The 23181-nt window shown below is 42.4% G+C and overlaps 1 long non-coding RNA gene across 1 annotated transcript in view; it reads right to left on the bottom strand.

The window, feature by feature from the left end:
* LOC146856070 (uncharacterized) overlaps positions 1-22918 on the bottom strand; it is a 40479-nt gene extending 17561 nt beyond the window's left edge. Inside the window, exon 1 of the long non-coding RNA XR_014980899.1 lies at positions 22512-22918. This is a non-coding gene — a long non-coding RNA (uncharacterized LOC146856070). The remainder of the gene's footprint in view (positions 1-22511) is intronic.
* Between the last annotated feature and the right edge of the window lie 263 nt (positions 22919-23181).

Here is a 23181-nt window from a genome sequence, read left to right as displayed (position 1 = left end):
ACACCAAAAAAGAGTGGCCAACATTTGCGTATTGCCTTCCGCAAAACACTGCTTCAGCGAAACTTTATGAAAAGAAAGGGGGTGGGGGCATGTTTTATTAACTTCACTTAAATGCACAGATTAGTTCACACTGCTGAGCCACACATGAATGCAAGTGAGACCACGTCGGCTCAGGCCCCTTGCCCCACTCAATCAGCATACATTAATGGGCCGGCCCAGCGAGAGAAAGGGAGTGATACCTCTGCCCATCTGCCTTTAGAAAGACCACTCAGCCACCCACTGGGCAGCTGGCGGCATCCTAGCAGCACAGACAGCCCCCAGGCTGCCCAAAAAAGCAGCCCACAGCTGAACTCGGCTGTCGGCCCTTCAGCCATTTCCCGAGTGCCCGCGATACCAATCCGACGTTGGGCCCGGGCTTGAGGAGGCTCGGAGGGGGCTGAGACTGAAGCGGAGCAGAGGCTTGTGAGCCTCCATGCGAGTTCACCATTGCAGAGCGGTGTCTGCGGCAACAGGCAGCAAGGTTGTCCTCCTGCCCTATTAGCTTCTCACGTTGCACTTTCCATCCAAGCCTGAGCATTTTGTGCTGTCTGTTCAGCCGGAAACATTCATGCGAAACGAGCAGCGGGCCGTGACATCCTGTCCCCAACACGCTTCCCAGTGGCGTACCTAGACCTGAGACAGCCCGGGGTGGTACCTGCGTTTGCCGCCCCCCCGGCGGGACTCCTTGAAAGGGGGGGGGGGGGGGGGGGGTGTTGGCAAATCCATGGATTGCCGCCCCGCGACGGTGCCACACTGAAGACTGCAGGTGAGAGCTGGGGGAACAGAATTTTGCCATTTTGTCACCCCCCTCAGTGACATTTTGACTGATTGCACTGACCTTAGACTCCAGACTGCAGCACTGTGAGTGAGGCATAGACCATTGTACAGCTGAGGTACGAAATAGGAAGTGGTGACAGCATTAGAATGCTATCAGAGAGCTAGAGCCCGGTGGACGCAGAGACAACCAGTCTAGTACCGGTGTGGCTTGCATTCTACCGGTGTGTTCCCCCAGCTACCCAAGCAACCCCAGCTTTTCTAAAGACATCACGGACAAACACAGGGTCCCAGAAAACGGTGTAGCCAAACTCTGGTGATAGAAATGTACAAAGCAGCCAAATCTGCAGTCCCCATTGCTAGACCCCAACTCCAGTGCTGACTCCTTAGGTGGAAAGAAAACGACCTAAGTTCTAGCAATGAGAACACACAGTTCAAAAGCTTTGCATACTCCCAACACAAATAAGAGGCCTCTTCCCCAAAAACGAAAAAGATCATCTATTATTCCTCAAGGCCTCCATTCAGTGAATAAGAAGGAATCATCCAAGAGGCTACTCAAGATCTGGCTGTTTGACCAGTAGCGGCCCCCTGCCCCCCCTCCCAGCGCCTTGAGACTCTCGCGGGTATGTAGTGCGCTCTACAAATGATTGATTGATTGATTGATCCAAAAGCCCGGTTGAGGCCCGGTTGCTCTCCCTAAGCACCAAGCAAAACAAAATAGGAGAGCGCTCAATAACACATTTGCTCTGATATGTCCTGGGACATCAACATCAACAACACCCTGAGAGAAGTGAGCAGAATAAGGTAACTGAGTGAAGTATTTTTTAACATTAAATACGTGAATGTGAGCCTTCAGGCGGCTAACACTCAAGTGGGCCCGTATTATCTACCATCCAATCAAACATCACTATCACAGTGACGGGGGATCCCACTAGTGGGCTGCCAGGAGAATATTGAAAATATTGAACATATTGATAAAATGAAAAACCCAGATACATTTGAGAGTGAAAATGCACATCAAAAAGTAACAGCACTAGTGAGCACAGTTATGAATATGAACTGTGGCAAAATTGGAGCCCAACATCTCCAGGTCCATGCCTTTTTCCAAAGATCATAGTCAAGTCCACACCTTTACTCACTATGAACTGGAGCCCCGCAGTGTTGGACTTGACTAAAGCGGACTGTAAAGCAAAGGAAAGTCTGCCCTTGCGCGGGTTGTCTGCTGAAATGGACGTAGAAGAGGAGTTGCAGGTTGTGGGGTTTTTAGGGGTAAAGGGTGGGAACTTATTTGTTTTTAATTAATGATTAGGTGCAGGGTGGGAAGTAAATTAATGTTACTTACTTTCTAATTAGTTGTTCAATACTATTAGTTATTTAATTGTAATTTTCTTTTTACAGTTTAATTTGAGGTGTGGGTTCTGGGTATTATAGGTGTGAGGGGTGGGGAGTTAATTACATGTTATGTGTTTTAATTTGTTCTTTAATTAATATTTATTTAATTGATCATTATTTTAGTTATGCAAATACATTTATTTATTTTTTGATGTGAGTTGTGGGTTGTGTGGTGTTATAGGGTAGGAAGTAAATAGACCAAAGTTATGTAATAATTAATGTTTTTGATAATACATTTTTTCTAAATAGAAATATTTATTTGTTATTTTATTTAATATAATATGTGTATGTATTTGTGGTTTGTATTTAACATTATATTATGTTTTTTTAAATATTAAATATATTTTTATTTTTAACATGTTTTTATTTACTATTTAAATATATATATTTTGTTGATGATATTTTGTTTGTTTTTAATTATTTTGAACTGACTGGTGTGAGAATAGTAAATTTTACCCCTCCGCAATCCAACACTTTCCCTATTGATGCACTCACTGGAGTGGGAATAGTACATCTTATCCCTCCGGTATCCACCACTTTCCCTACTGTTGCACTCACTGGAGTGTGAATAGTAATTTTGACCCCTCTGCTATCCAACACTTTCCCTACTGTTGCACTCATTGAAGTGGGAATAGTCATTGTTACCCCTCCTCTATCCAACACTTTCCCTACTGTTGCACTGACTAGAGTGGGAATAGTACATTTTATCCCTCCGCTATCCAACACTTTTCCTACTGTTGCACTCACTGGAGTGGGAATAGTAATTTTAACCCCTCTGCTATCCAACACTTTCCCTACTATTGCACCAACTGGAGTGGGAAATCTAAGCCTAAATATTTTTAAATAGTTTAATGTTTTCATTTATAATAGAATGTTTTTACGTAGATTTTATGTTATTGTTATATGTATATATATATATATATATATGTATATGTGTGCATATATATATATATATATATATATTTATTTGTTAACTTTTTATATGATTTTGAAATTATACAATGCATTAAAATGATTAGTTTAATAATTGTTTTAAAGTAAATATATATATATATATTATTTATTATATATGTGTGTGTAACTTTTTTATATTATGTTTATTTGTTATATTTGTTAAAATATATATTAAATCAAATTTGTTTTAATTACCTTTATTCCTTAATATATTTGTGTGTCACGTAAAGGGTGGGAAGAAATAATTGTTTTATTCATTAATAATTAGCTGTAATTATTATTAATTAAGTCACTGACAATTAATTATCGTAGTTGTGTAATTAATTTTTGGTGCAGGTTGTGTGTCACGTAAGAGAAGGTTGCAGTTCGTGTTTTCATTTGGAAAATATAAGGAGTGACGTTCCTGCACAGGCCCCGACCCGAGAGGCTGGGTATTCTCTTCGCCAACTTTCATATGAATATTCGGGGGATCCTGCCGAAACGCGTCATAGCCCTCGAATATATGCATATATAATAATAAAAAATCTTGGAGAGAGATAGATAGATATGTATAGATATAAAAACTATATTTATGACATCAATATTTTTCTGTCATATTTTTTTGTACTTACCATTATAAGTATTGGATGTAGATATTTTTTACATCGATATTTGGTCACAATATTTTTGTATGGGGATTTTGTGTGTCAATATTTTGTCAGTGTAGCCTCTAGAAACACAAGGGAAAAAAAAGGGAGCTGGGGAAACCAGCTAAGAATGACATAATTTGTCTACAGGAAACATGATGTCTGGAGCCAGAGCTGTTCTACAGCACCATCTAAATGTGGCAGTCGCCCTAGTGTAGGAGGTATCAATTCAAATAAAAAACGATCTGGCTGTAAGGTCTACCATAATCTGAGCAGGAAAATGGGATGCCATCATTGTAAAAAGTGGCCAACTTAAAAGTTAAAACAATACAGCAAACTATCACTTAATTATCGGAAATATTTACTTCCACCTGACACTAGCGCAAAAGTGTGTCTGTGAACCCATTGCTGGATAGTTTAGAAAATCTCAGGACTGAATACCTCACAGCTCAACTGCTGATTGGAGGGGATTTTAACTCAAACCTACTTGGACATAACAACTACGAGGAATGGAAAGAGGGGGAGGAATAACACTGGTGCATTCCACAAGTGACTGCTTGGGATCAGAGGCAGGATACATTGTGTGCATACCTAGCAAATGCCCTAGAGGACCTTGGAATACGTTGCATAAATGGCAGATTAACATCATACTATCCGGCGGCATACACTCACTTTTCCACTTTTAAATCCGAAACCCTGGATTACCTATGGTCCTCAATTGAACCACTCCTTAATTTAAATGGATTACAGATAACTCCGAAAATTCCAAGTGCCCATACAGCAATTGCATGCAAGATTATTACACCTCTGGAAAGGCAACAAGCAATAAAGATGATGGGCTGCCAGAGAATTTGCCCTGTTACAAAGTGTACGCTGGCAGATGGAGCAGTCCCAAATAAAAAAAATAAAACAAAGCCTAGGTAAAACAGAAAGACCTCGCGAAAAAAAGAAGGAAAATGAATTAATAACAGATTGGGCCACTTTGATCACATCACTACAAGACAACATAGCAGAATGCCCCAAAAGAAGATCAGGGTGGAACACGACAGAGGGAGAACTGCTGAGGGCCCCAAACTAAAAAGTTTATGAAAGGAGCTAAACAAAGCCCTCCTCTGCCTCAATTACAAAAAGCCGGTTGTAAAAGGCATGCAAGAAAAATGAAAGTGTTAAGGCATGCAACAGAAGGCAGCTATGGGAAGATAAACGGAAGGCGGAGGAACTGACATGCATCAAACCTCACGCTGCCCTCAAGACAAAAGGCTCAAAGAAGTTCTGGGGGCTATTTAACAACTTCACTCAAACCTGAAACCCAAAGGTCTGTAACATCTCAGTGAAGCAATGGTCTGACCATATAAAGCAGCTTTTTTGTTCAACAGATGATTTAAATTGCAGGTACAACAAGCAAGAAGCATGACCCACAGAACACGACAGCCAATTCATCGAGACCAGGTACAACAAACAAGAAGCACGGCATGCAGAGCACGACAGCAAATTCATTGAGACCACCACAGGGTTCCAATCGGTGATAAAACGCTCAGACAAACTTGACATTTTGGATGGTCCATCTGGGAAGAGGGAAAGGCTCATCACACGGATATCCCTTAATTCCAATCTATGGCCGCCCACAAGAAAGGCTGAAACAGCCCTAAGGAAAATGAGACCCAACAGGGCACCAGCCCCAAAGGCCGCGACCCTATTCAAATCTGATATGAGCCTTTGGATGCCTATCCTAACACAGCTCTTTTCAGAATGTTATTTTACAGCTACACTCCCCAAATGTTGGAGGTGCTCAACCCATATATAAAAAGGGAAGTAGAGCTTCACCCGCAATCTACAGATTGATAGCACTAACGGATGTAGAAGGGAAGTACAATGCAAGGTTACTATATGAAAAACTAGAAAACTGGTATAAAGAGAAGAAACTGATCCCATGGATTCAGACTGGCTTCCGAAGGCACAGCCACATTGAGGGTATTCTTCTGACCTTAACATGCCTATTTATGTTTTTTTTTTAGTTTTATATAGCGCAAACTCAACCAGAAGATATCAGGAATCAGAGCGCTTTACATGAGCACCAGTTTTGTTACAGATGGACACATTCAGGGAGATTAAGTGATTTGCCCAGAATCACAGGATGTTGAGTGTCCCTGCCAAGACTCGAACCCGGTTCCCCAGCTTCAAGGCCAACCGCCCTAGCCGTAAGGCTATATCCTCTCTAATTGATGAAGCAATGCTTTCCAAGACTCGATCACTTAAGGCAGCATTTATTGACTTTACAAATGCTTTCGATAACATCCCAAGAGGCAGGCTATGGAAAAAGTTAAGCAAGTTGCAGATACCATTGCACCTCCTGATGGCAACAGGAATCGCTATACAATAACAAATGGGTAAATCTCAAATTGCCAGCGACCTGGATAATCTCAGAGAAAATGTACACAGATAAAGGACTAGAACAGGGCTGCATCCTTGCTCCTTTGCTCTTTATTCTGTACATGGCATACTGGGAAAGTCACTTAGTAGTCCCAAGAATCTACCCGGCTCACCTGATAAAGTGGAAAACACAAATTTTACAATATGCGCTCACCTGATAAAGTGGAAAACACAAATTTTACAATATGCAATTGACATAGTGGTATTTGACAACACCCAAATTGGCCTTCAGAGATCGCTGGATGCACTCGAACAATACTGTGGAACAAATGATATTACCATCAGCCAAAAAAAGACAAAAACAGTCATCTTTGTTAGACAACTGATACAAAGGGCACCTGATTCATCGAAAGGTCAAAACTTGAAAGAGTAACAAGTTTCAATTACCTCGCTGTTACGCTTCACCAAAGAGGAGGCAAGAATGCCTAGCTAGGCTCTTTGAAATTGATAGCAATACATCTGACATGCAGGATGGGCCAACTCAAGAGAAGCATCGCATTCCAAAACACAAACACCCAACTAGAGGTGGTGGCAACCAAACTGATGCCTACATTAACATATGGTGCAATGGTGTTTAAGGATCACCTTTATGAGTGGCTAGATAAACAGCAATGTATCTGCTATTGTCACTTATTTGCACTCCCAGACTCCGCTAGCCAATCACAAATAAGACTAGAAATTAAATTATCTATCGATTTGGTTCTGTGGGCCAGATTTGTCTCTTATTGCCATACTTTCAAAATAGCCTCTATTGGCTCAATGAAACATCTGCTCCGGGAGAAATTCCAAGTACCCCTGCTCTATAGGGAGCCAGCTTTTGGCAACCTCTATCAAGGACTTGAGTACGGAAGGCCTAATAGATAGCACCATATCACAGAGAACGACAGCAAAATGATAACTGACGCTAGCAAAGATAATCTCATGGGATCAGGATCTCAGGGACTTACAAACCACATCCCACGGTAGCTGGGCTGCGAACTTGTACACCCAAGGTATCCTACCTGATTACCTGTGTTCAGCCCTCCTAAACCATGAAAAGTACACCCTCAGGAGAATGTGCTTTGATCCAATTCCCCTAAAGGGCTATTGGTATGGTCGTAAGGAGGGTGAAGTTGATGTATGATGCAGATGGTGCGGTACAGCAGTAGAGTCCCTAACACAGGCAATCTGCATTTGTGAAGTTCTTAAACCTTTGAGGTGCTACTGTCTACAGCCAATATTTAAATTTTGAACGTGAGAACATGCTGGAAATCTGTCCTAAATTGTTTGCAAGGAGAATCATGCCAGCTATCAGGGAGCTTCTTAACATTCATAAAAGCAGCAACTGGCAACTCAAAATGCCCATAATGGCCTTACTCATGCAAGCACAGAGATCTTTTGACCCCTCTGGACTGCACCTTACTGGGCCACTGTTTACTAGCACAGACCTAGGAAGCACTGTCAGCTAAAAGCATTTTAGAACTGTACATTGCTATGTGGTTTCCATGATAAAGGGCCTGCGTGAGGTGAAAACTTAGAACTATGTGCAGCCTTGTGGTTCCGTGGTTCCCATGACTAAGATCTTGTTAGGCGAAAGTATATGTGCTACTTTGGACAACTGGTAATATGGAGCCTAAGGACCCAAAAGGGATCACAAACTACCTTTTCCTCTTTTATTAAATGTTGTTTTTATTATGTCTTATCATATTTTAATTCATTGAACATCAATAAACCATTCTACTCCACTGGGTCCCCAACTCTTACTGCAATTTTCATTGATAAATAGAATTAACTAGCATATGATGTCTGCTGAACCCATGATAAATGTTGATGTCCAATTGCTATACATCATGTGAGCCATAAGAGGGAGTTAGCTTCTCATTAAAGAAGGCCAGTAGACTAGCTTTTTCAAACCGGGGCCAGGGCTTCATCTGCACCACTGGAGAAATCTCAAAAATATCCATCTTTGAAGGTTCCAGCTTTTAAAGAGTGTTTTGAACACTGAACATACTCTTAAATTAGATTGCAAGAGTAAATATTGTCAATGCTCTGATCCAATTTGTTATTGGGAAGAAAACAACGTGACATGCCACTCTTGGCTTCCTCATTGGTCGAAGTGCATAAAAAAAGTATGGGACTGTGCTGCTGCACGAAAGGGGTAGGGGGCGGAGTGAGCATAAGGGCATGGCTAAATAACTAAATTTTTTTGGTCTTTCACTTTCCGGTAACTACATATAAAATAAAACAGCTTAAATGAAAATGAATATGTTAATCGGTGGGAAATGCACTATCGTACATTATGAAACCTCTATTAATTAATGCACTGCACCAAATCCTGGTTGGTGCAGTTGAGAATAGTGATTTGTGTACATTTAGTACTTCAAGGTCCCCGTCTGTGACAGAAAGCACAGCGAACATGTAAGTCATTATTATTTATTAATTGAATACCATTGAGTGGGGTAACAATAAACATCTCTATTTAGCACCAAGATGCCCTTCTGGGTGATGTGTGTTTTACAAATACACATGTTGTGTTATACTATGTTATTTTAAACTTGTGTTGCACAATAGTATAAAATAGGCTGCTACAGAATGCGCAAAAAGGTTTAAGACAAAAAGTGATTCTGAAATATAGATTTTTTGCAGGCTGTACATAGTGCAGTTTCTTTTTTATAATTGTCTTTTAAAAGCACACACTTCACAGCTTAGCTGGTAGCTCAATTACATTACTCCTCACAAAGAATGAATGTGTGTCACCAGGAAGCAATTGTTTTTGCTAACTGTATTTTAAAAGCACACACTTCACATCTTAGCTGGTAGCTTCCTTACAATACCTCTCAAAGTGAATAAATGTGCGTCACCAGGAAGCTACAAGTGATTCCATCAATTAATGCCACCACCGACTTCCAGGCACCCTTTACATTTGAGATTGACTAGTTATGTACATTTATACTCTTTCTGGCAAGCTGGCACCCTGGCAAGAAGGCTAGTTCGGTTGTTTGCTCCTCCCTCGGTTCCACAGCACAGGAGTCTCCCTGAATGACATTTCAGCTGAAGCATTTCAACTCTCTGAATTAACTGTCCCGGGACGGTTGACTTTTGACAAAAAGTAGGGGAACTGTTTTCCTAAAATCAAAAAAGTATGGGCACGTTGTGTGAGGCATTTATTAAAAGTGATAATTTTTAAACATGAACTAAGAAACGTTTCTGATCCCCTGCCCCCCCCCCCCCCCGCCATGACAACAATGCAACTAGTGAACTAAGAGGCAAGTCAATTGTCATGTGTACCCTACATGTGGCCTTGATTCTTCGTATACATGGAGCAACATTATAATCTATTAAATCAAATGTGAAAGATTTTCATACAGCACACATCCTAATCTCAGGTATCTGAAGGTACTCTCATGTTATAATGAAGATAAAGGAAGCATGGTGAAATAAAATATTTGCCAATGATCACCCAGTTTGGTTGATCAGGGAAGCTGGGGCTGATCCCAGGTTTTCTGGTTTCACATTATACAACCCAACCAATAGATGTATCTCCCTCTCTCGTCCATTTTAAATCAAAGGTAACTGATGTAATTGAATTCTTGTTGCATTAGGTAAGAGCGTGTGTGGCAAGCAGAAGCCACTGGAAAGCTTGGCTCGCTCTGGGCTTGGGGGTCCCAGAGAAACCAAGAGAGCTTCTAAATGAACCAGGCAAGGCCCTTGAGCTGTCAGTAGCTTGCCCACCTGTTGGCATAAATAATGGATGATGCTTGAGCCACAGACAGGAAATACTATTTCAAAATAATTTCAAACTATACAATTTTTGTGAGACCTAAAGCAGAAAAATAAACTCTTTCCAATCTTAGCGGGAAACAGGAGCACAGAATTCATTAAGACATCCTGGTCTGGCAAAACAAAAGGACTTAAATTTACAGACTCGCCCAAACTAAACCCCTCTCTGTTCACCAAGTCATGAAGTGTGGAGCTGAACTGCTTAGCAGCAGAACAGATCACTGTTCTATGCTATGTCATGCGCTTGTGCTGTGCAGCTGCGTATAATGGCCTGAAATGATTCACATGGTAGCAGGCAGTGCACAATGTAGTGTGGGGAAAAACAGAAAGAGTATTGCAGCTTGGACAGTCTTACAGGTCATAAAGAGATGTGACGATTGCTTAGACCTTGCATACATGAAATATTCAGAGCACAGTGCAGTACCACCATTTTAAAGAGCATTTTTAGAAGGCTGCAAAAAGATTAACTCCGGAGAGCAGGTTATGATGACATCTCCATACAAGGTTGTGAGATTCTTATCACCAGATGCAATGCTACACAATCTTCCTCCTGTAACTTCCTGATCCCTTACAGACCTCTATCTTGCAATGTAAAATTCCCAGACACACTTCTAGACACAGTTTCAAACCTGATAACCCTACACCCCAACCTATGCATCCTGGGTGACCTCAACATTTGGTTTGACAAACCCAAAATGCCCCATCCACAAACAATCATTGCTGGCATAGACGCACTACACCTGCATCAGATCGTCCACAAACCAACCCACATCGCTTGACATATTCTAGATGTAATTTTTGCTAATACAGAACTAGTTACCTTTCAAACAATGACTCCAGTCACATGGCCAGACCACCATTTGCTTGCTTTCCAACATAAAACAACAGAAAGCAACACACCTAAAACCACCTTGCGTGCATCCACCTATCAACCATGGAACAAACTCAATTTGGAAAACTTAGAAACACAACTAACATCCAGTACAGATCGAGACACAAAACATGCTGTTTAAAATGAGTGGCTACAGAAAGCTTTTGATATCCTAATACCACTAAACACGACACAACAGAACAAAAGAAAATGATCACCTTGAAGAAATACAGATTTCAAAATGCTAAATGTGCAAATATAAAATTCTCACTGAATTTCGTAAACCAAATTGCTGAGAAGCAGCTCATCCCTTTACTCAAAACTTTCACAGAGAAACTGGCAAATCATTACACCGCCAAAGCAGACATGTTGGGCTCATATTTAAAACAAAGAAAAAGCACCAGATCTGACCCTTTTCCAAAACAACAATCCAAGAAAACTCTAACCCAGCCTCTCCATTCCTTCCAAATAATTTCACACAATGAATTTATGGACCTGGTCAAAGCAAGCAGACCTGCAGGTAGCCCTTTTGACCAGTGTCCGCCACAAACCTTCAAGACAATTCTTCTAACAACCTCTGCTGCCACACCAGTAAGAAGAATCATTAACAGTTTCTTAAGTATCAGAATATTTCCTGAAGAACTCAAAAAGTCATACATACGCTCATTACCTGAAAAGGAAAACCTGGACCCGCTGAACCCTGACAGCTACAGACCTATTTCAAATAGACCTTTCCTGGGCAAACTGATAGAAAGAGGAGAATTCACCCAGATGTCACAATTCATTGAAGATTATGCCATACTTTCAGACTTCCAAACAGGATTCCATCCAGAAAGAGGCACAGAATCTGCCCTCGTTGCTATCTGGGATGACCTTAATATCACATTTGACCGCAACAGGGTTGCTACACTCCTTCTCTTTGACCTCTCTGCTGCCTTTCACACAGTTGACCATGACACTCTGATACAAAGACTCTACAAAGCCAGCATAGACATGACTGCTCTAGACTGGATCACATCCTACCTTCAAAACAGAACTAATGTCATCCATACCCCACCTTTCTTGTCCAAACCGTACTTCACAAAAGCAGGGGTCCCTCAAGGCTCTATTATCTCACCCATGCTTTTCAACATCTACATGAAGTCATTACCGGCACTGATCAATCAATTTCACCTCATGTGCTATAACTATGCAGATGACATACAAATACTCCTTCAACTGGGATGTCCCAAAGATATTTGAAAATTCACCAATTTTCAGTTGTCTCAGAGCCATTGATCAATGGATGACATGGATCCATCTTAAATTGAATGCTTATAAAACGGAAATACTCATGTGTGGTGACTGGAATAAATGTGACCCACTCACTGCCTGGCTGATGATCTGAGAAAACTGCCTAAATTATCAAAGAAAGTAAGAAACCTCGGAATGACCATGGACTCAAAGCGATCAATGAATACCCAAGTGGACAAACTTCCAAGATAAAGCTTTTTTACTATAACAACTCTGTGACGCATCTTCCCCCATGTGGGATTTCCACACAATGTCCAGGCTACCATCTCTCTTGTTCTGTCCAAACTTGATTACGCCAATAGCCTTTACCACAGATCAACTTTAACAACTATGAAAAGACTACAATGGATTCAGAACTCTGCTGCCAGACTACTCTTACATATAAAGCCACAAGACCACATCTCCCCTGCCTGGAAAGCCCTGCTTTGATTACCAGTTGCCAGAACATCCACGTTCAAGCTGCTTTGTATCACCCACAAAGCGACACAATGAACAGGACCACTCTATATCAGGAATAAAATCCCCAAATACATTCAACAAAGGAACCACCACTCTAGAGTGGCACCTAAACCTCAAAGTCCCACCATACAGGAACAACATGGGTGGCACATCCTTCTCTGCTCAAGCAGCCAAACTATGAAACTCTTTACCCCCAAACATAAGACCCACGGATTACCACCTTATCTTCAGAAGACTACTTAAGAATTGACTCTTCCCCATATAAACACCATATGCAAACATAAATATACAGTATATTCATCTGTATATAAGCATTTGTTTGGACTATAGATATGTACCTACATATGTGTATTGCATTGTATAAACATGTATAATAACTATGTTTAAAAAATATAGATATTTGTTAGTTCTGCTTAAAAAATGTATGTACTACTTATAGTTGCATTATTCTATGTTTTAACATGTATAGAAGTGACTGCATAAATAAGTACATCTTTTATCATAACTGTTTATCTACAATTGCTTCACTATTAAATTACAAAACATACAAAAATGAATAAATTACTTTAAAGTACAACAACACTTGAAAGCCAGAGTTTATTAAATGCAACTTTTATCTACATATATTACTTTTCTTATGCATATATATACCTTCCATGTACTTAGGTATCTATATATTTATAACTTTGCTTCAAATTCAGCATATCCAATGCACTATTCTATTTCTCACCATATACCGCTCTCAATATATATCTACCTCAACTCTTTGACTCATCTCAAACATCATTCTACTGCTCTTTCCAATGCACTACCCTGTTTCTCACCCTATACCTCTATCAATATATCCTCTACCTCCACTGTCTCATTCATCGCAAACCCAAAACCACTACTGTGATCTCCAAAATAACCCTTTCTAGACTCTTCCCTCCTTGCATCATCTCATACCTCTTTTACTATTCAGATCTCCCAAGCATGCCTTTCTAAACCGTCCCCTCTGACTCTTCCCCCTCAACCACCCCTGTACTCATTCCAAATCCCCTCCTACTGCTATGAACTACAAAAAGAAACATTCAAGATCTTTCCCTCTTCTATACCTCCACTATTTCCTTATACTAGTTTCCCACTGATACTGTTTGGGTTCCAGAGTAGCTTGCTACTCACTGAAAATTGCTTAAACACCTCATCAGGGGTAGCAAGAGCTATACCTTTTCCCTTCTCTATCCCTCCACTATCCTTCTCAATCCAAATAATTTGACTAACATATTCACTGCTCAAATTACTTTCATATTTCACTATACTAATTCAGAACTAATCCTTTATGGGTTCCAGAGTAGTGTGCTACTCGCCAAAAAAGCACTTCAATACCTCATCAGGGGTAGCAAGCGCTATATAAATCCAAACCTTTTCCCTTTTCTATTCCTCCACCATCCTTCTAAATCCAAATAACAGCCTAACATATCCACCACTCAAATTACTTTCATATTTCACTCTACTAATTCACCACTAATCCTATATGGGTTACTCGCCGAAAAAGCGCTTCGACGCCTCATCAGGGGTAGTAAGCGCTAAATAAATGCAATTACAATTATGCAACGGTTCCCTGCACAACATGGATAAGATAGCCTTGTTTTGCTCTCTGACATAAAAGCCTTAAGTGAAAGGTAACCCGCCACATCATTTCCAACATCAGTTAATGGCTCCCCTAAACAAGCTTTCTGCGCTTCCTCAGGGAGCAAGGCCTAAGCGTTTGGAACAACAAATACCCAGGCAGTGTGCTCTTATGTGCACAGCTTAGTCAGGGAAAAAGCCATAGCTTAATTCATAGAATAATATTTTTTACATTGTATCCACCCATTTATAAGGTTCTGACTGGGGCCAAGCACGCGAGACAGCAGCAGCTATCAGGCTAGACAAGCAATAGTGCTGCACGCATGGAGCAGAAGTACATTGTTTGCAATAGCAGCTCTTTTCATATGAGGTATAGCCTGGGTGGTACAGCCTGTTACGACTGGACGTGCCCAGGTACAAGGCCCGGGTGATACAGCCTGGGGTGGCCGGGGCTGGCGAGGCAGCAAGTCTCTGCAGAGAAGTAGCCTAGTAGCAGCTACCTCACCACCCACTGTAAGTGCCTGACCCTCCTATCACTGAATTGGCACAATATGCAAAAAGGGAAGGTGAGGGTTGGAGTAGAAACCACTACTTACCGAGTGGAAGGCTAGCAGGAGAGGACTAAGAGAGATTGTGGCACAAGAATGCACATAGGTGAATGGAGCTGGATGAGTGGACAGACACCCATAAGACTTCCCTTAGCAGGCTAGCTTGTTTTTGAAAACTCGTTTCCCCTCGACTTACCCAGTATCCAGTCCAGCCAATTGCAGCAAGGAAGGTGGAGTACAGGGGGGCTAGGAGGGGCAGCGGCACTCAGAGGCAGGCCGTAGGAATGAAGAATGCAGAATGTTGCCATACATTCTGGACAGCAGCCTCTTTTGAAAGTGAGTAAAACACATTTTGAAAGAAATATCCGGCTGAATAGTGGCCTGTGTACTTTTACTTGGCAAACTCCCATATCTGCAGCCCTATAAAGAGCAAGAGACAAACGACTGAAAGCAGGGTGCCTCATGTACAAAGTCTTTTCTTTTCAGTTATAAAACCTGCATTTAAAAATAATAATGTTTTGCGATCATAGAAGCACAATTTGTAATGTACTGATGGTACTTTGTGTGTCAGTAAATTCTGTCCGACTCACAAAGCAACTTCAGCGACTCACTCCCAACTACATGGAGGAGGGGACATGAAAGGGGCATTCCCCTGATCTTTGCAATTCAGAGAGTAATGTAGCAATAGTTTGTGACTGAAATTACTGTAGCAAACCACTGATCATTTACTGATATCTGGCATGGGGTTGTAACTTATTCAGAAAGTAGAGGCCAAGTGAGACAGCTTCCCACCTTGTGAACCATGGAAGGGAGTATAAGGTGTAGTAGACAGTAGTCACAGAAAACACCATATACTTCCCCGATGTCATTCTTTAACTCTCAACATTTCTGTTTAAAGCAGCACCTTTACCTCTATGAGGTTGCATTAAGAACAAGCACTGGCAAAGCCAAAAGTAATTGCCTGTGAGTGGCATTAGCCAACCTTTTGAGTTTTCTAATGCTAGTTGCTGAATAGCCATGACGGGCGGCCATTTTGTCTTTGCTTAAATTTTCCATTTTAAGATGGCAGCTGCCAATATTGGAGTTGTAAACTTAAAAAAAAGGGTTCACCCAGATAGCAGAGGCAAGAAAGGAACAGCCAGTAGCAATCTGCAGGTGCTAGACCCTCCTAAACAAAATGTGATTTTTTTAAAATAAAGGCACACTATGGCAGGGAAGCTGCAGAAGAGAGTGTGTATAGAAGATAGCAAGTCAACGCCACCAACTGGCAGACGCAATGGGGAGCAGAGTCAGGGGAGCAATGGAGTAACTATGGGGTGCTAGGCAAAAATGTTTAAGAGGGGAGGGGCAGGAGAAACAAGGGACAAGCTGGGGGAAGGGGTCAAACACAAACTGTGGGATGGGGAGGAGAGGGGGGACACAGAATACATATTCACTCCCACTGAGTGCTGCAACAAAAAGAAAAAAGAATTTCCTAATGTAAACCATAAAAGGGAACAAGTCATCCAATTAGACGTATAGTAAAGAAGCTATGCTTAAGCTGAGTGACAAACACAAGAAAAGGAGGGAACGCCATCGAATAGGAAGCAAGCAAATGAGAGCGAGAAGAAGCCAAACTAATGATAAGCAATGTGCTCACCCAGAGTCTACCCTAAGCATTGGTATTGCATATGACAGGCTTTCGACAGCAGACAGCTAAAAGCTGTCTGTCAGAGAGACCTAAATATGAGCTCATTTATATATTGGTGGATGGAGTAATTACCGTCACCATGGCAGGATATTTTACTCCCACCATAGCAAAGGTACTCCTCCCACCGTATTTAGAAAAGGTTCCGCTGCCCCTGTGGACTTCTCTTGCATTTTCAGGACTGCACCGTCAAGGATGTTCCTGAAAATGCATTGTAAGTTTGCCAAACAGCTCCATCAACATGACAGAGCAATACGTCAAACTTACAACTTTTTTTATATTTTCAAAACATAAATCCCAAAGTGTGATTTTCTTTTTGAAAATAAAAAAAACAATGCTTCCGTCGCCAAGGGAGTTCCCTCCGATGGCAAGGGAGCATTGGGCACTTTTCAACGCCCCTTACCGGCAGGTTTCTTCTGGTGGTGATGGGCACTAAAAATAGGCTGTATCTGTGCCAATCTAAATTAGGTGGGTGGACATATAGCCAAACCTCTGATGGGCCATCGGAGGGGTTTGACCACAGTGGAATCACAGTATTCTCTGCCGTCGTCAAATATATAGTCTGCCCGATTCTAAATTGGATGAGCTGACCATAATGTTGACAGGGAGGGAACACTCTGGCCATTGCAACAGAGTTCCCTCTCAGCCAACATTTAAATCAGACCCCAAGTTTTTAGCCAGGGAATGCAAATGCAGGTTTGCTGTCCCTCGCACATCCATTCATTTACAGCTATTCATGGAGGGGTTGCAAATTACTGCCTTCCTCATACATATTAATGAGGGAGATGTTGTTAAGCGGTACAAAAGGGGGTGGTGATGGACGGAGCATCAGAACCAATCAAACACTCACACCCAGTCAACAGATCTGGGTTTGATCCATCACCGTTCTTTAGCCCACTCTGCCACCCCAGTTCAGACATGGCCATATGCAAATCAGTCTGACCCTGTGCCTCATGGGAACAGTCCAGCCCGAACTGCCAAGCCATGCCTTCCCTGGACCGGAAACAAGCTTCCTAGGACCGGTTTCTGGCATTTCAGCCGTCTTCAGCCAGGCTTGCTTGAATCCAGTGGCAAAGTGAGCAAGGGACTCACGTCTGAGCATACCCTGCCAACTTATGGCGAACAAAGCGGTACAAAAGGGGGTGGTGATGGACGGAGCATCAGAACCAATCAAATACTCACGCCCAGTCAACAGATCTGGGTTTGATCCATCACCGTTCTTTAGCCCACTCTGCCACCTCAGTTCAGACATGGCCATATGCAAATCAGTCTGACCCTGTGCCTCATGGGAACAGTCCAGCCCGAACTGCCAAGCCATGCCTTCCCTGGACCGGAAACAAGCTTCCTAGGACCGGTTTCTGGCATTTCAGCCGTCTTCAGCCAGGCTTGCTTGAATCCAGTGGCAAAGTGAGCAAGGGACTCACGTCTGAGCATACCCTGCCAACTTATGGCGAACAAAGCGGTACAAAAGGGGGTGGTGATGGACGGAGCATCAGAACCAATCAAACACTCACACCCAGTCAACAGATCTGGGTTTGATCCATCACCGTTCTTTAGCCCACTCTGCCACCCCGTTCAGACATGGCCATATGCAAATCAGTCTGACCCTGTGCCTCATGGGAACAGTACAGCCCGAACTGCCAAGCCATGCCTTCCCTGGACCGGAAACATGCTTCCTAGGACCGGTTTCTGGCATTTCAGCCGTGTTCAGCCAGGCTTGCTTGAATCCAGTGGCAAAGTGAGCAAGGGACTCACGTCTGAGCATACCCTGCCAACTTATGGCGAACAAAGCGGTACAAAAGGGGGTGGTGATGGACGGAGCATCAGAACCAATCAAACACTCACACCCAGTCAACAGATCTGGGTTTGATCCATCACCGTTCTTTAGCCCACTCTGCCACCCCAGTTCAGACATGGCCATATGCAAATCAGTCTGACCCTGTGCCTCATGGGAACAGTCCAGCCCGAACTGCCAAGCCATGCCTTCCCTGGACCGGAAACAAGCTTCCTAGGACCGGTTTCTGGCATTTCAGCCGTCTTCAGCCAGGCTTTCTTGAATCAAGTGGCAAAGTGAGCAAGGGTCTCACGTCTGAGCATACCCTGCCAACTTATGGCGAACAAAGCGGTACAAAAGGGGGTTGGAGATGTTGTTAAGCCTCCTGTGAATTTCCATTGCAATATGCAACTGATTAGAGTTTCAGTCAATCTGCAAAATAAAGAGAAGGTTTCAAACAAGTCGATGTGTAAAAACACGGACTGCTTAGTGACCTGCCCTTTTCACTGGGATCAGGGATGAAAGGAAAGTCGTGGTATGTACATATTACCATGTGATCTTCTAATGAAACTCAACGAACCCCTCAGTGACTTACAATATCATTATGTTTGATTGTAGATTTTACTTATCCCATATTTGTTTAGTTGATTACATCAAAGAACAGGAACGGGTCTGCACATTTCCAGGCTATCTTATGCAAAGTAGGGGCCACATTACACAATAAGCGCATTTTCATTGCTTGCACCTGGCGCACCTATAAAAAGGTGCGCCCAAGGTACACAATGAAAATGCGACCTATTATGATGAATGTGCTGACTCCATGGGGGAAACAACCTTTACAACGCAGTCATTACATCGCACTACCTTTACAACGCAGTCCTTTCAATGCAACATCCTTTACATTGCATGACATTACAACGCAGCCATTACATCGCATGTCACTACAACGCATGTCATTACAACGCATGTAACTACAACACGTCACTACAACGCATGTTATTACAAGGCAATATAAGGTAAGTAATGGGGAATAGCAATTTTTACCCCTACACTATCCAACACTTACCCTATTGTTGCACTCACTGGAGTGGGAATAATAATGTTTACCCCTACACTATCCAACACTTGCCCCACTGTTGTACTCACTGGAGTGGGAATAGTATGTTTTACCCCTACACTATCCAACACTTACCCTACTGTTGCCATAAAATTAATATGTGTTGTAATGGTATGCATTGTAATGGAATACGTTGTTATGGAATGCGTTGTAAATGTAGGTTCTAAAAATGCGTTGTGATGGCATGCGATGTAAAATCATGCGTTGTAATGGATGTTGCAATGTAAAAACTGCATTGTAAAGGCATGCGTTGTAAATGTTTGCGTTGTAACATCATACATTCCCTCCAGGGCAGGAGCGAACTCAGGCTGCCCTGGGAGTAGTGCATTTAGGTGAAAAACAGAACAGCTGCTTTAAAGCCGCTCTGTGTTTTTACATTGCACTTTTAAATGGTATGCATGGGGGCTCCATCTCCATGGAACCCCCTTTCCCCCACCAGAGGGCTGCCTTGAAGGGGGCGCACTGACAGTGCGCCACCTTTTAGGAGGCACACTGTCAGCGCGCCTCCTGAGGTCTTCTTTGCCTCTGCGCCCGCGTCAGTAATACGGTGCAGGTGCAGAGGCAAATGGATCCCCTCATTTGCATGGGGCATGCCCCCATGCAAATGAGGGAATACCACCTGCAGAAATGGGCCTGACCTTCAGTCATGCTCCACTTATGATCATAAAGATCTTCCGTGACTTGCAATATCCATATGATGTACCATATGGGGCTTTTTATGTTGTGTGTAGCAAAAATGTATGCTGTTTAAGAAGCCTTATTTTCAAAATTCCTTTGCTTTGAAGAAATGAAATGTCTTTCTCTGAGCTGGACTGGTCGACCCACCAAGTAGTAAAGCCCAGTCTTGTTCTCAGCAGGACAACAAATGTGCAGAATGTGAAACAATCTTCAGTGATATTCATTACGTGTGAATTTGACTCATATATGTTCAGTGTGGAAAACCTGACTACATAAATCAATTTTATTCACGGTGTTGGTAAGCCAGCTTTAGTTCTAACATCAAAGAAGAGAAATTACTATTCCCAATTGCCAATAAAAGATTTGTATGTTATCTTCCATTTCATTGCTTAAGTAGCTCATTAAAAAAGACCCTGTATCGACAGGTGAGATACAATGCACAACCATGTCTAGTTTGCATAGTCGCACGCATCGATGACCCTCGAGTACGCCAAGGATCAAAGAACAATATCAGAAGAAGGAAGGTGCCCATTTAGACAGCACCATTAAATAATCAGGTAAATCACTGTGAGATGCATTACTGGAATCCCGTTTTCACCCCCATTAACTCTACCCTCTGGGGGTACCAATTCTAGGGGCATCAGACGAGTACCTTAGAAATTAGGGAAAACAGGGACTAGGTAATTCCAATCCCACTTTCCCTTGGTAATTCCTTCTCATCCCCCAGCAAGAGAAGCTTCCAGGTGAAATGCCCCAGACCTGAGGATTTAATCCTAATTTGTCTGGTAACTCCTGTTACTGTCTGAATCTGGATTACCGGGGGCCTCGCAATAATGCCATTTAGGGTACATAAAGTTCAACTGGGCTCCACCTTCTCATTTATAGCTGAATTGGAGACAATCAGGCATGAAGCCTGGCAAAACCATTACTTTACTCATTTGGAAATGTTTTCATCTGGCTTGATAACGCTGCTGTTTACAATGTCTATTGTTACCTATTCTTTACAATAAACATGGAGTGTACTTCAGCTTCACCCAGAGCAGTATTAATCCCTCACCACATATTATTGGCTGCTTGGAGTATCATTCCACTTTCCACTCAATGCTTGCATTGCCATGCATGACTATTTTACATTTCAAAAGTACACTGAATCATCACACATTAAAATGTTTATCTCAGATGCATTGTATGCAGAAAACAATCGTTTAAGATTTTTTTAATGTTTTAGGGAGAACTCAAATTGCCAGCCAGGGCTTTATACTTTGTCAGTGCTCGTTTCTAACCCTTTTCCACTCGCTTTTAAGATGGCAGTAGCAAGCTTTTTTGTGCAATATTATTCACTTTCACCAGTAAAACTGTAATAGCGTAGTTTACTTCCAAACTTTAAATGTGCCAAGCACTCATATGTGCAGTAATCTGGAAACAGCAAAAACTTACCTTAAGAACTGAACATTAAACTAACTGCCGAACCAGGTCATTTAGAGCCAAGAAGAAATAACAGATACAGAACACTTCAGTACTAATTAGTGCTAGGTATTAGGGATTATATAATCTCACAATATTTCTGGTATTTCACATCACACTTGTTACACGAAATTCCTTAAAAAACCATGAGTCATTCTGCAGCACAATTAGAAGGAGCAAACCCCTTTTAATGATTGTTTTTGTGCAGGAAGGGGCACAATCATCCTTGCAACACAGACACCCTTGCACACTTGCACACATGGAAAGAGCAAAAAATGAGGAGAAATAAAAGTATTTTTCCTTTGTGCGCCACTCTAACGCCTCTTTTTGAAAGGTGTCAGTTTTTAGCGCTGCCTCAGATTTACAGATCCCTGTAAATCTGGGGCAGTGTCAAAAAACAATGGGTGTTGTGTGGGAATGCCGACAGCAACACCCATTGCACACCCCTTTGCCTCGGAAAACTGTTGCGAGGAGGGCCATATTCACAGTGCGGTACTAAGCCACGCAAAGTGGCTTAGTGCCGCCCTGTAAATATGGAGCAGGGCATCGCGCCACTGGAGCATTGGAAAAAATGATGCTCCGGTGGTGCAATGCACTTGTAAATATGCCCACCTGTTTTTTTTCCATTTACGAGACAGCAGTGAGCCAATTCCTTTTTTGTTCATGTCCCTAAAGTCTCTTGCTTTGTGCTGTGCTCTACCTTTTCATGTAATTCACGCTTTGGATAAAAGTGCTTAATAAATTCAGTAAAATAATGAAATAGGCAGGGTGCAGTGTCTAAATAAATTCAAATAAAACAATTAAACACACAAGAATAGAAAAAGGAAAGAATAAAAATAGAAGAGAAAGGAAAGGAAAGGAATAAAATAAAACGGATTGAATTGACATAAGAAAACCTCAGCATACTTATAAAGCGCTTCATATTGTTACTGATTCAAATTAAACACCCTTGAATTTTAAACAATGGCACCCTCTCAACATGCCTCTGGACGGTTCTCTCCATGTTCAGTAACATTTCCACCTAGGAGCATCTCTCACCTCTTTCCAGCATTCATCTCGACAAGTCAAGAAATGTGACGCTTGCTAGAGAGCAGCACACAGGGCGTAGCTGAACAGTGTTGACCACCAGTGGTTGCAACTGTTGTCCGGGGTCAGGATCGATACACCGTTTGCCCCTTGGGCGCTACCTCTCGCGCCGGTCCAGTCCGTGGCTGCGTTTCTACGCGGCCCCTGAGCTCTACTAGGTGCGCGTGGAAGCTACGGGTGCTGACGAGCTCTGCTGCTCCCACCGACAAAAACTGTTCTGCGCAATGTCCAGGCCTTGGCAGCTCGCGGAAAAAACGCCACAACCAGGGGAAGCCCAGTAAGGGATATTAATTGCAAGAGGCAGTGGAAAAGGCTTTCAGGAACGACGCTGGATTAAACAAACTCATGAATCCCCTGGGAGCACCAGAACCTTTTTGACAGCGCACATGTGCTCCCTCCCTTATAAAGTCGCCTGCCAGCCAGTGGGAGCGCGCACGTGCCCTCCTAGGGCTTGTTTTTGATGTGATTTATAATTGGTGGGGTAAAGAGAGCTCTCATACACAGCAAGCTGTGACCTCCGCCCCAGGATTATAAAATAGCGGTGTTTCACTTGGAGATTTCGGGTGCTTTCAGCAGCCAAACCTCCTGGTAATGGAAATGCTACGTGCAAGCCAGAAATAAC

The sequence above is a fragment of the Triturus cristatus genome, chromosome 4_1, assembly GCF_964204655.1.
Source record: "Triturus cristatus chromosome 4_1, aTriCri1.1, whole genome shotgun sequence".
Taxonomy (NCBI): Eukaryota; Metazoa; Chordata; class Amphibia; order Caudata; family Salamandridae; genus Triturus; species Triturus cristatus.
Note: the sequence above shows the minus strand (reverse complement) of the source record. Positions and strands in the feature narration are given on the sequence as shown.